This window comes from Mustela nivalis (assembly GCF_964662115.1).
Source record: "Mustela nivalis genome assembly, chromosome: 4".
In the NCBI taxonomy this organism is placed as follows: Eukaryota; Metazoa; Chordata; class Mammalia; order Carnivora; family Mustelidae; genus Mustela; species Mustela nivalis.
In genome coordinates this window covers 61,087,471-61,099,816 of record NC_139023.1, presented here as the reverse complement: position 1 = coordinate 61,099,816, position 12,346 = coordinate 61,087,471, and the positions used below count along the sequence as shown (strand labels likewise).

Sequence of the window (12,346 nt, the reverse complement as noted above, 5' to 3'; positions counted from 1 at the left end):
AGTCACTCCTGGTTTTCTAGACTCTTTGAGTCTTATTTATTTATTTATTTATTTATTTGATAGACAGAGATTACAAGTAGTCAGAGAGGAAGGCAGAGAGAGAGAGGAAGGGAAGCAGGCTCCCTGCTGAGCAGAGAGCCCAATGTGGGGCTCGATCCCAGGACCCTGGGATCATGACCTGAGCTAAAGGCTTTAACCCACTGAGCCACCCAGGTGCCCTGAGACTCTTTGATTCTTAAATCAAAGGTGATCTAAAGTTGTCTTTGAGATCCAGGGTCCCCAATGATAAAAGCCTTATCTTTCTAAAGTAAATCCAAATTACATAAAAACATTCATCTTGAGTAATTGGGGTTCACTGATCTTTGAACTAGATCACTTTGGCAAAAAACAGGAAAAGTTGGATCTTTCAGTTTGTCTTGTCACTTCCTATAAAGCTTCTTCTGTAACTAAAACACAGGTGAGCTTCCAAACCATGGTAGTCCATAACTATGTAAACAACCTTCCCATTTATTGTTCCAATCCATGGGATCTGTGCAGTTAACCCTATTATTTACCAAAGATGCAAACCTCTAGGCACTTTCTTCCTTGAAATACCAAGGTTGGTCAGACTGATGTATGAGCACAGAAGACAAGGAGAGGGTTGTTTTTTTTTTTTCTATTTTCTCTATTGGAAGCTCTGGAGCTTTTTGAACTATAAAAACAGGATTATCTTCATTACCTACAGTGTTGGAAGGGGGGAAAATTCTAAGACCATTGTTATTTTTTTCAAAGGTAGATTCCATTCCCCAAGAGCTAGCCTTGATAGTCTGTGATCCTCAGGGTCTAAGACATAGTTACTTATAACTTGGTGCCTTATCTTTGAAGAAAATGCTCATGGTCAAAAGAAAGCCTCCCTAGAAAGTGCTGCAAGACTTTGGCCTTTTTGATCAAATTACCTTATGAACACTAATTAACTGCTATAAAGAAATACAAGATTGGGGTGCCTGGGTGGTTCAGTTGATTACGTATCTGATGTGGAGCTTAAGATTCTCTCTCCCTCTCCACCTCTGCCACTCATGCTTTCATGATTTCTCTTAAAAAATAAAAATTAAAAAAAAAAAAGGTGTCATTATGAAACAGGCATGTACTCTGTGAGGGTCCAGAGGTAAGATAAGCTTTGGGTATAGGTGAGCATACCTGTAGGTGTACTCCATGGCTCAAGATGTAATCTGTGCAGAAGAGAGAAGCTTCTAACTGGTAATGGCTTTCCTCCTCTACATTCAGGAACTTTGGGAACCCATATCTCCAGTTTTGGATGGAAGCTACATGAGGTGTTGAGAGAGGGCAAGGCCTTTAAAGGGCCTACTTGGCTCCTGCTGTCACCAGGAAAGAGGTTCTGTGGGTACTGGTGAAACTGGAAAGGAACTTCAGCCCTCCCCTTTCCTGATTGGCACTGCATTCTTCTTCCTGGGATAGTCATGGTGAAGAGGGGAGAAAGACAGGAAGAATACCACATATATCTAATTCTCTCATGAAGTTGCCTACTTCAGAAGTATCTGCGATACCCGAACACCTTCCAATTTCTGATTCTAAAGTTTCTAGAAAGCTTCTGCAGGTAACCCTGAATTCAAGTGTCACCTGGCTAAAATTTCCTGGCCATTTCCTAGGGTCTTGGTTGGTGAGTGAATTCCAGATGTAGATACAGTACCTTGCCCAGCATTGCCTTCTAGACACATGTTTAGGTTGATTTCTTTAGGTCTTTTAAACTCTTACACTGGGTGACTGTGTATTTTTTTTTTTTTCTTGTTGAAATTCATACAAATCAGGCCAAATCCTAGATCTCTATATTGGATCTTTTTTTTTTTTTTTAAAGATTTTATTTATTTATTTGACAGAGAGAGATCACAAGTAGGCAGAGAGGCAGGCAGAGAGAGAGAGAGGAGGAAGCAGGCTCTCTGCTGAGCAGAGAGCCCGATGCGGGACTCGATCCTAGGACCCTGAGATCATGACCTGAGCTGAAGGCAGCGGCTTAACCCACTGAGCCACCCAGGCGCCCCTCTATATTGGATCTTATAGCTGAAAGTAAAAAAATGTGGAAAAGCTCTTTATTCAAATGAAGTGACAATTCTAGAGACCTTAGTAAAAAGAAGGCAAACACAGTGGTTTTAAGGGGCTATAGTCGGAAGTTTTTAAAAGTAGTACTCCTGTAATTGGACATATCAGTGTTAAAGATGTAGTAGACTAAAGCTTTAACTTTCAGATTTTTTTTTTAAAGATTTTTATTTATTTATTTATTTATTTGACAGAGATCACAAGTAGGAAGAGAGGCAGTCAGAGAGAGAGGAAGGGAAGCAGGCTCCCCACTGAGCAGAGAGCCCCATGTGGGGCTCAATCCCAGGACCCTGGGATCATGACCCGAGCAAAAGGCAGAGGCTTTAACCCACTGAGCCACCCAGGCACCCCTAACTTTCAGATTTTTTTTTCACTCATGATTGCTAACATGAAATTTTGTAACATTAATCTCTACTATCAGACTAAAATATTCCCACTAATGGGAATTTTCTCCCCATTTCATCTGGAATTCAGATCATAAGTAAACTTGTCTTCTGCTGTTTAGTTGGTAAGGCACTATTTATTTTGCCTATGGCCTGTAAAGATATCTAGGGCAGGATGAGGAAATACCAAATGATATTGAGAAGCAGAGCTCAGTGCGACAGAACCAAAGAAGTGCGTTCTAGAAGTTAACTCGAGAAAGTGGCTCTTGGAGGAAGCAGTGGTTAGTCATGTGAAGTGTTGCTGACAGGTGAGATAAGGAGTAGAAATGATTGGTTTTAGTGCTGAACAGTTTAGAGTTAAGGAAAGAAAAACTTGTTTCATGGAGTTTAAGAGAAAAGTGTAATAGCTTTCCCAAAACAAAACAAAACAACAAAAAAACAATAAAAACTAGGCATGGGGACTTAGAATGTTATGGAGTATTACAAAGGTGAGTAGAGAAAGAGGTGGCAGCTAGAGGGCGATGTAGGGTCAAAGGGTTTTTAAGAGGAGGAATGATGGTAAAGGTTGGGATTAAGGATGGTCTTCTTTTGAGTCTTCCAGTGGTCAGTGACTTCATGTATCATTTAGGCTTTGACAGAGGAAGAAACAACAGGCATCTTGAGTACTCCATCTGCTGGGCCAGTTGGTATGTGCCTTTCCCAGGGTGGTACTTGACATTCCACTAGGATGATTCCCTTATACTGCCACCGCAGTGACCATGGGTTTGAATTGACAACCAAACAATATAATGGGTTTTAATCTAACATTTACTAGTGAACATTTTAGAAGGATATAATGGAAATATAGCCCACATACCATTTTCATTTCTTTAAAAACTACCCCTGGGCATTTTGCTCCTTTATCTACATGGGGTAGGATATCTGACTTCTGCAGTCAAGAGTGAAGATATGTGTGATCCACCTATAATTCTGGTCACCTTGGCCAACCTAATGCTTGCATGTTGGCTCGTTGTTCTTTCAGTATAGACAAGGGTTTGTTTGTTTGTTTGTTTTTGTTGTTTTCATGCTAAACTTAAGATCTGGAATATTAAGTCTGTAGTTTCTAAGAAAATGGTACTATGAGATAACAGACCTGGATGTCCACTTCCCATTCAGGCCTGTCTTCTGTGTCAGCCTAGACCAGGTGGATAGGTAAGCTTCAGGGTCAGAGATCTGTGGCATATCAGTTTGGAAGAGACGCTTTTAGCTCAGAGTGGATGATTGATGCATGCTCCCAGTCTAGGTCTTTGAGAGTAAAACTTCAAAGGGGTCTTCCTTTGTGCGAAGGCTTCCACGTGTGAAGAGATAGACAAATGGTACTAAGGCCTTGGTAAAATTTTGAAGTTATGACTCCACCCAGACTTAAGTAATTAGAACTGCTGAGTTCAGATAGTAGTTACTATGGCTTCTGGGACAGTCTTGGACTTCAGGAGGTGGGACTATAATACTGTGCTGGTCATCACTCTTGCACAGGGTCAGTTGTGGGTGACTCTGCCTGCGAATGTGCTTCTAGAGTAACATGGGAGTCACCTCAATGTTCCAGAGCCCTCCTTCCTGGAAGTAGGAAGGCTATCCCCATACTTAGTTGGTAGAAAGTCTGTAGCATTAACCAAGTCATTCACCTATATAGTTGGCATAAGGGCTCCTGGGTTCTGAGCTCTTGGGTTCTAGGTCTCAAGGTCATACCCCCATTAACTCTCACAGAGGTGAGCAATAAGAAGATTAATCGGCGTGGATAAAATCTATTTTCCTCAGATACTTAAGTATGTGATTCACAAAGAACAAGAGGCCGTAGAAATGTTAGTATGACTATTCCAGCAACACCCCCCCCCCCTTTTTTTTTCTTACTGGAAGCTCTTCCATTTGGTTCATGGCTTGGGAAAAAGATCCAGGGTGGTTAAAAAGCTACCTAGCAGTTGCAGGGAGGGGCTTAGGTGCAGCCCTGATTCCAGGGGTGTATCAGAGAGGCTCCTCGAAGACCACCAGGCTTAGAAGATTCCTAGTCCTGCTTGAGACTGAGCCTTCTAAAAAGAAACCCAGGATCTTTTCTTTTTCTGCTTCAAATATTTTATTGTATAATATATAAATCTACATTTGACAATTTGGATTTAGGCCTTAAGCACTTCTATACTGATTGAAATTAACAACTTTTTAGCATAATCATATCAATAGTACACAATATACATGGCTAAAACATCTTGATGAGTTTCACCTTAACTAGGAAGTATTCTGATTTTCTGTAGGAAATCAGATGCGGATCTGCACAGGTAGAACCCATTCATCCCGATGCACAGCAACCTTATTCTGGTTCTTCTCCAGGACCATGGCAGCTTCCACGGTATTCAAAGTTTAACCCTGCTCATCTTGGGATGGCTTCTGTATGCCCTGGAAAAGGGTGTGGCCACCACAATGCTTTTACATCTTCAAGAGATACTCAGCACCCTTGCACTTTTCCTTGACCAGCTCATGAGAAAAGTGGCCCACACCCTCTGAGACATGTCCTCATGGTTGGAACAGAGGCCCTTAGAGGAGATATAGGAGACCTGCAGGTGCAGGTTGACTGGGTAGTTGATGGCGACTTCCACCTTGGTGGAATAATTCTAACAATCATGGTTAACTAGTAATATGCAGCAAAGCTCAAAAAATTGTGTTGGGTAGTTTCAGAAGCCAAGGATGGCTGAGAAAATGGTTCTTACAGAAACTAGAAAAGAGGCTGGAAAAAAAGGTGTCCCTGGATCTATTCCATCCAAATACTGTTGGAAGCAAGAGATAGAGCAATGGGACTATGGCACATATATTTCAGTCACATTGTTAATTGAACATTTCCTTTTTAAAATCAAGCTGCTTAGTAAGGCCACAGGCTGCAGACTCCTGAACATCTCCTGAGGGAGACCTGAAGTCAACACCTTGGGTAGAAACCTGAATAGAGCACAAAGCTCTCCTTCATTCACAAATAACATGAAGTCTTGGTTTTCTATGTAAGCAGCTCTGTAATTCTCTACCATGGTGCTTACCACTGTCTAGGGACAAAGTTGGGGCAACAGAGCCAGAAGAACCTTTTTTCACTGAGGCTGCTCTAGATTCCAGACAGCAGCAAACCATTGAGTCCTTACAGAGTTGAGCACAGAAGAGCTCATGCTGCTGTGGCCCATGTATAGCCTTTATGGTAGACATCATGATGTGCTGCCCAGAATGCAGCTGCACAATGATTTTTTGCCTTTGCTTTGGGGATGACAGTTGGAAGACTAGCATCAGATATTAACCCTCTTAACCCTCCATTGTTCTTATCTTGAGTACTGTCCCCTCTCTTACCCCTGGATTAGACCCATATCTAGTCTCTGATAAGTGGGAGAATGATAGTCTGGTCCTGCCATCCAGATTGGCATTGAAGACCCATCCTAGTTTTAGCATACCCTTTGGGGTTGGCTGAGCTTTCATGAGACTGCATTGCAACTCCACGCCTCCCTCTGCCAATCTGGCTTCCTTTCCTTCCACAAGGGGTAATGTCAAGAGTACTCTCTAATGAATTTCCCACATTTATCTCAGTCTGCTCCTAGGGAACCCAGCCTTTGACAGCCTTCATTCCAGTCTCCATGGTCCCCTGTGAGCAAGAGTGGGTTGGTTTGAGTGAGATGGCTAATATCCTCAATCTTGCTTGTTTTGTGTTTCTGCTTACAAAAATAGATGGATGTGTCAACCTACTTCTTTCATGCAAAGTGGGAAAAATTGCCCAAAAGTCGGCCACTGGGAGGGCTTTCCATCTCCCATTGCCTTTCAGACAGTTTGTTGAATGGGACTAATGTTCCAGTGACTGTTTTCCAGCATTGCTGGCACACTGTAGACCTGCGTATAACCCAGGTTTGTGCATTTCCTCTTCAGTTAGTTAAAACCCCAAGGAGCCACAGGTGGTTTGAGAGAGGACTGGCAAATGAACAGGAGAGGGGAAGGGTACTATGAGATTCTGAACTACCTGTTTATGTGATATATTGTACCTTTTGCAGTTAATCATAATTGGTGTTTAATGTCCTCTTTGTTTTATGATGCCTATCTCTGACCTGAGATTTCCATGAAATTGGTTTTATCTAATCTATCAAACTTTAGGGTCCTGTGGTGTCCCATGGTCAAGCTTTGGTTTCAAATGGAGCCAAACAGCAATCCAGCAGAATTACTTAAAAGAACAAGGCGTTGTGGGTATTAGAGAGGGCACGGATTGCATGGCGCACTGGGTGTGGTGCAAAAAACAATGAATACTTATGCTGAAAATAAATTTAAAGAAAGAAAGAAAGAAAGAAAAATTAAAAAAAAAAAAAAGAACAGGGCATGGCCTTGCTTCAGTACCCTATGCATCTGTATTTTGAATTATTTTTTCCACTTGGACCATAAGAGGCTCCATACAGCATCTGTTGACCAGTATCTGAGTGCTGTGCCATAGGCCCAAGTGATAGGGCAACTTAACCTGCTACAGAGTGTACTCTTGCTCTTGGTTCCACTTCAGTTTGACAGCTTGTGGGTTACCTGGTAAATGAGTCAGAGTAGTACTCCTATATAGTCTGTTTCCAAAGCCTGAAAAGATGCTTCCTGGTGGATGGTAGAAGGTCCAGCAATTTGTCCTTTACTTTAGAGGGCGTGTTGCAATATGTTGCAATATGCCCAGACCATTGAGGTGTCAGGCCTACATTTCTACGAGGTGGTTATCTTCAACCTCTGGTACTTGGTACTTATATATTGCTAAATCCTCTAAGACACTTGCTTCTTGCTGTTCATCTCCTACAAATAATGCCATTAATAGTATGGAACATTGTGGTGGCAGTTGGGGAACCAAGACAAGATCGTTGTGGACTCTTTGCCATGGCGAAGAAAAGTTGGCCTAACCAAGAACTTAGTGAAGTTGTGTTATTGTCCATGCCAAGTAGAGACAAACTTTAGCAAGAGTGTTACTGAAACTAGCTCTTGCTAGTCTTATTCTACCTTCTGTTTTACTGTGTGGACTGTACTGTGTGAATGAGATTAGGGCTTGGCAGCATGTTGCTCAAGAATCCATAACTTCTTTGTGTTTCCACTAGGGCTTGCATACTTTATTTACTAAGGAATAACCATGGCAATGTTTTTCTCTTAACTCTTGAAGTAGCAAGGACAAGTACAGTAATGCTCCAGTATAAATATAGCAGACCTGCTGCTGCCCCTCAGAACAATTTGTTACTTAAACTGTAAACCCTGGAGGATTTTACTAGTTACCAAGCACATTTAGATATGGCCTTAAGAGAGATAGGAGAAGGGAGTTGGAGGAGATTGGAAGGGGAGGTGAACCATGAGAGACTATGGACTCTGAAAAACAGTCTGAGGGTTTTGAAGGGGTGGGGGGTGGGAAGTCAGGGTACCAGGTGGTGGGTATTATAGAGGGCATGGATTGCATGGAGCACTGGGTGTGGTGCAAAAATAATGAATACTGTTATGCTGAAAATAAAAAATAAATAAATAAAAAAGAATTTTACCAAAAAAATAAATACATATACTAGCAACAGGTCTTTGGGGAGAAGGATGATGTACGACCGTGAAGCTGGGCATCTGGGAATACCTGGCTCGCTCAGGGCGGAAGGCTGCCCCTTCACAGAAGCCGGGCAGCCACCGGCCCAGGGCGGAATGACAACCTCCTGCTTCCCTTTTCTGTTATTGCTCCTTTCTCTTCCGAGAATCCCCCCCCCCACCTTGTTAGTTAGAGGAGTCCTTTGAATGTGCTTGCTTAACTATAAACTTTATCCTCCTCCTTGATTGCCTGCAAGACGTGACTAACATTTGACCTTCATCGGTCCTTGTGTAGGCTATTGTTTTTATCTAATAAAAGTAAGACTGTGGAGTTGCTCGTGGCAGCAGTCCTTTTTGACTGTTGTCCCCTGCTCCCAGTCTCTTGCAGCTGACTTGTTTGTGCCTAATTCATCTCCCGTAGCTGGCTGGAAGCGGCAAGTGGTGCCCGAACAGGGACCAGACCAGACCTGATCTGATCAGAAATAAAACAGGAGAAGAAGCCCCAACGTGAGTTTTGCACGGCCGTCCCTTTTTCCCGCTGGTGAGTTGTGGGCCATTATCGCAGGGTATGGGTAATCTAGAGAGCACAAATGATTACCACCCTTACGTGTGTTTATTGAGAAGGCTCCTGAAGGTGGGAGGAGCAAAAGTCAGTGAAGGCCAACTTATGGAGCAAATTTTAAAGGTAATTAAAGAACATTGCTCTTGGTTCCCTATATTAGAGACTTTAGATTTACAAACATGGGAAAAAGTAGGTCACAAGTTAAAACTTTCATATATGAAAGGAAAGCAAATTCCAGTCACTATATGGCTTACTTAGACCCTCATTTGTTCTGTTTTGGAGCCTTTAGAAACCCCTGATTTGGAGAGCGATAATGAATGTTCAGGAGAAACTAAAAAAGAGGAACCTGAACATGCCATCCAGGAGGAGAAAGAAACTATTAAAGCCACCAGAAAGGAATATAGAAAGGAGGAAACTCCTCCTCCAGTAACAGAACAAAAGGTGCCCATGGCACTGTCGCCATTGGCTCCGCCATTCTATAAGAAGGCACTATTTAATGAAAAAGATGAAAAGTACATGGCTATCGGCTGTTCAGAAAGGCCTCCTTGAAGCACAGCGAGTGGGAGACCTAGATGCCTTGCATTTTAATTTCTCAGTTATTATAACAGAACATGTCGGCCCAGGACATGATCCTAACAACCCTAATGGTGTCTATGAGGCCAAGCATGAGCAATATCCCTTCAAATTATTGAAGGAACTAAAACAGGCAGTACAAAACTATAGAGCTAATTTTTCATTTACAACAGGAATTATTCAAGGCATCGCAGAAGGCAATCGACTTATTCCGACAGATTGGTCATTGCTAGCGAGAACAGTTCTATATCCAAGTGAGTTCTTGAAGTTCAAAACATGGTGGCAAGATCAAGAAGAAATAGCAGCTGCCCATAATAGAGCTCATAACATTCCTATTTCCATGGAACAGCTCATGGGTCTTGGACCATGGGCCCAGGTTCAAGACCAGGTATTAATGAATGATCAAGCTGTTGAGCAGCTCCAGTGTTGCTATTTGAGAGTATGGGAGAGAATAGAATCTCAGGGAGATAAGTACTCTTCTTTTCAAAAAGTGGTACAGGGTCCAAGAGAGCCCTATACTGACTTTATTGCAAGATTACAAGAGGCTATCAGAAGGCAGATAAATAATCTTGAGGCTACAGATACCATTATGCAACTGTTGGCTTATGAGAATGCTAATTCTGATTGTAAGAAGTTGTTAGAACCCTTTAAAGGCAAGGGAACATTGACAGATTATATTAAGCTATGTCAAGGAGTAGGAACAGAGACCTATAAAGACCTATTGCTTGTTAGCTCAAGCAATGGCTGCTCTGACCACAGGAAAATTTAAAGGACTATGTTTCAACTGTGGGCAAGCAGGGCACAAGTATCAATCTTACTTTTGGATATCAAAATAGGCCAATATGCATCAGCAGTCATTCCAGTTGCCTTGTTCCTGGTTATCAGAAATGGTTGGTGGACCTTACTACTAATAATTATTTGACTAAAGCTCAGTTACATTTATTCTCCATTAAAGGATTCTAAGCCTACAAATATCGGGGTCCTCGCTATAATGCAGCACCCCCATTCCCAAATGCAAACCAACACAAATGTGGTCTGATGAGGGAATTTGCCCTTTATGGAGGGATTGTCGAGCTTCTCACCCCAGTATTGTTATTAATGATTCCTGTGGCATTGTATGGGACTGGTCCCCTAAGGGGATGGCAGTCACCAATTGTACTGGGGAAGCCTGCTCCCCTCATCAAAAGTTAAAATGGCAAGTTTTTGATGATCCCATTTTACTGCAAACATTAGCTTCAGGAGATGCACCTCTGGTGTGGCTTGGGCAGGGACTTTCTATGCCATCTCCTTTTGTTGATTATCATAAAAGACAAAAGAATTTATGGAAGGTCACTACCGCTTTAAGTCACGTAAGAGTTTGGAATGACTCTTACATTCATCAGTCTAATAAATATGCATTTACTTTTTTCCTTATGGATGAAGAATGGGTAAGAGCTTGTGTTAGAGATCCCTATGTTTTTGTTATTGGAAAAATGACTTTTATTCATAGTAATAGAGAAATAGACTGTCTAAACTGTAAGACGTTCACCTGTGTAGATAAGAATGTATATAAAGACAATTCTATCGTTCTTTTAGCTAGAAGAAGAATAGGCATTTGACTACTGGTGAAACACCACCGTGTTTGGGAAAGCTCTCTAGACGTACATATACTTTTAACAGTATTGAAGAACTGGGTCCATAGAACAAAAAGATTTGTTGGGTTACTTATAACAGCTATTCTAGGAATTATAGCCATTACTGCTACAGCGACCACTGCAGGAATGGCCTTGCATCAAACTGTACAAACTACACAATTTGTACAGAAGTGGCACGAGAATGCTAGCAAGGCCTGGAATCAACAAGCGATCATAGATCAAAAATTAGATGAAAGTGTCTCTGATTTAGAAACTAGCCATGATATATATAGGAGATGATCTTCAGCATATAAAGCTTAGACTTCATATTTTATGTGATTGAAATGTTTCTTTTTTCTGTGTTACTTCCCATGCCTATAATCAATCAAAAGTATCTTGGAGCAAAATTTGGCGACATATTACTAACCATTATGGTGATAATCTAACCTTAGATATTAAACAATTTTAAGATACGATTCTAAGTATTACTCATCATTACAATCCGTTTCAGGAGTGAGTTTTACTCAAAGAATTAATGATATTCTGTCTGATTTAAACCCTTCTACTTGGATCACACAAACTGGTCTCGGTGTTATAGGTGGAATGATTATTCTTCTTATTGCTATAATCTTTTTATGCTTAGTCCTCAGAAGCACGCGAAAATCCCTCCAACGAATGAAAACTCAAGAAGCTGCAAAATCAACTTTTCTACTTCTTCACAAACAAAAGGGGGGAGATGCTGCTGCCCCAAGGAACAATTTGTTACTTAAAATGTAACTCCTGGAGGATTTTACTAGTTGCCAAGCACATTTAGATATGGCCTTAAGAAATACATATACTGGCAACAGGTCTTTGGGGAGAAGGACTATGCACGACCGTGAAGCTGGCAGCTGGGGATACCTGGCTCGCTCAGGATGGAAAGCCACCCCTTCACAGAAGCTGTGCAGCTGGGAATGCCCGGCCTGCCCAGGGGAACGCAGCCTGCTTCAGGGAATCCGAGCACCCAGGAATGCCTGGTCAGCCCAGGGTGGAACGAAAGACGCCTGCTTCCCTTTTCTGTTATCGCTCCTTTCTCTTCCCAGAAGGACTCCCCCCCCCCCGTTGTTAGTTAGATGAGTCCTTTGAATGTGCTTGTTTAACTCTAAACTTTATCCTCCTCCTTGATTGCCTGCAAGACGTGACTAACATTTGGCCTTCATCGGTCCTTCTGTTGGCTATTGTTTCTATCTAATAAAAGTAAGACTGTGGAGTTGCTCGTGGCAACAGTCCTTTTCGACTGTTGTCACCTGCTCCCAGTCTCTTGCAGCTGACTTGTTTGTGCCTAATTCTTCTCCCATCGCCAGTTGGAAGTGGCACAGACCAATTGTTTGAATCCTAACCAATATTAGGTCATCTATAGGTTTCAACTTCCATTAACAATTTTTTTTTATTGTGCTAAGAAAACTTGGATTTGTTAAGGTAGGTCTCATTTTGAGAGCACAATACTGCATTAATTCTAGGTGTAATGTTGTACAGCAGGTTCTCTAGAGCTCATTCATCTTGTATAACAAACTTCATGCAAG

At 41.8% G+C, this 12,346-nt stretch overlaps 1 long non-coding RNA gene across 1 annotated transcript in view; it reads left to right on the top strand.

Moving 5' to 3' along the window:
• The window catches only part of LOC309862912, a 49,938-nt gene extending 37,844 nt beyond the window's left edge, over window positions 1–12,094 (top strand). Inside the window, exons 2-3 of the long non-coding RNA XR_014310790.1 lie at window positions 8,415–8,577; window positions 11,428–12,094. This is a non-coding gene — a long non-coding RNA (uncharacterized lncRNA). The remainder of the gene's footprint in view (window positions 1–8,414; window positions 8,578–11,427) is intronic.
• Window positions 12,095–12,346: the final 252 nt, after the last annotated feature.